We start from the raw sequence: 1,893 nt of genomic DNA on the forward strand, positions 1-1,893 counted from the left end.
CAATCATACACAGTGTTCACTAGACTGGCTTATCCAATCCGGTTTTATTGTTCAATATTTGACCATTATGAATTAATTTGCACCAGTCAATCCTAAAATAGATTGTCAGCGGTAAATATTCTCGTAAATCACAGATTAGTATTTCGTCGGTCATTCTACTGAAACCTAGAAAGGTGTATTGTAATGAAAGTATAATTAATGTTGCCATGCTAGTCAAGCAGTCGATAGTAAAATTATCGATGAAAACACCGCCGGTTTAATGCTGTACAAATTACTTCTGACTTTCACCATCCTAGTACAGTCAGGTCTGAAGGCCTTTGTCGCAATGTCTGGCTACGCTGTGTGGCGTGAATCGCTTTGACGGGTTTCATGGTCTCTGTGCGTAAAAAGCTCAGTCATTAAGCATCCTTTTTGTGGGATGCCCAGTGACCGAGGGGAGGACGTGTAGTGACGTGAAGCTAGGCGATTAGGCTCAGGCATGCAGTACGTGTTTACTTTGATTTAAGTGGTATTTACCATGCCGGTGTTATTTGCTGGTTTAAGCAGTCGCATTATCCCATCACTGCTACTATGCACTGATTTATTTGGCATATCTTGTGTATTAAATCCTTTTAGGACAATTTCACGTATTTTTAGGGACAGTTGGAAAATTTCATATATTACTAGTTTCTGCTAATATTAGTAATGTTACATTATGCCGGGTCAAAACTCAATTTAAAACATAAATCTAAACGAAAAATGGTGTTCTCACAAAATTGTATTCCTTGCAAGTTATATATTTACTGGTACTTTTTAATAGTTTAATCCAATGTATACTACCATATTGAAATGCAACATTAATTTATATTGACTAATATATTTTTAAATATACTCTCTAGATAAATGGCGAAATCCATAACTTACTGACTCCACTGACACTTGGAAAGCTGACAGTGACACGAGATAATGCAGGATATGTGAGAGCAAAACTGGATTCAACATTTACATTGACATGGAACGGCAAAGGACGCGTTGCTTCTGTTATAAACCAATCCATGTTTGGAAAAGTGTGTGGCTTGATAGGAAATGCTGACGGGGATCCGTCTAATGATATGCAGGTACCGATGCCTGATGGGAAACTGAAATCAGTTACTGACTCTGATGAATTTGGGGACAAGTGGATTGTTCCAGGAAGGTAAACACATCATTACTCCATTTACATGTTAAAGTATAGGTGCAGGTTCAAAAACGATCAATACACAACAATTAATTGCTGGGTTTTGTATGATTACATAGTGAAGTAGAACGCATACGAATAGGCATTATATCCGCTTTGATTACTGTGTTGAAGAGAGTGTTTCAATCTTGAATAGCTCCGAGTGTTTGTGTACATTTTATTCAAAAATGTTACACTATGGGTAGTATGTCATTTAGAAGCGCCCAGATTGAAGAAGAGATCTGTCAAATTCCAATACATATCTAAGTAGATTTGGATCTTCCTGTATTGGCATATGTACAAACAATGACAATTCCCTTTTTATTTACTCCATAGTTGCAGTATATAATCCGAAAGGAAGACGTTGGTGCTGAGAAAATCTACAATAACGGTGACGGTTCCTTTGTTTAAATTATTCGCATATAAGACACGTGGGATAAAAAGTATATATATTATGTTTTAGTGGTAATAAAAACGGTTAAAGACAAAATGCATTATGCAATTATTAGATGTGTGTGTGTTTAACATGAGACATTACTACCACATTGTAATAGTACAACACATTTAAATGGCTTCAATTACACGTCTTAGCATTAGGTCCAGGCTTTATGTTGATATATAGTGTATCCTCCAATCAAACCTAATATTAATACACCAAATCTGCTTCGGAATTATTATAAAAATTACATAGAAAAGAA

At 35.8% G+C, this 1,893-nt stretch overlaps 1 long non-coding RNA gene across 1 annotated transcript; it reads left to right on the forward strand.

Moving 5' to 3' along the window:
* Positions 1 to 932: 932 nt before the first annotated feature.
* LOC146738964 (uncharacterized) lies at positions 933 to 1,685 on the forward strand. The gene is made up of 2 exons (XR_014930577.1): positions 933 to 1,174; positions 1,532 to 1,685. It is a non-coding gene; the product is annotated as an uncharacterized LOC146738964 (long non-coding RNA).
* Positions 1,686 to 1,893: the final 208 nt, after the last annotated feature.

The sequence above is a fragment of the Saccoglossus kowalevskii genome, chromosome 9 (assembly GCF_978046115.1).
Source record: "Saccoglossus kowalevskii chromosome 9, keSacKowa6.1, whole genome shotgun sequence".
In the NCBI taxonomy this organism is placed as follows: domain Eukaryota; kingdom Metazoa; phylum Hemichordata; class Enteropneusta; family Harrimaniidae; genus Saccoglossus; species Saccoglossus kowalevskii.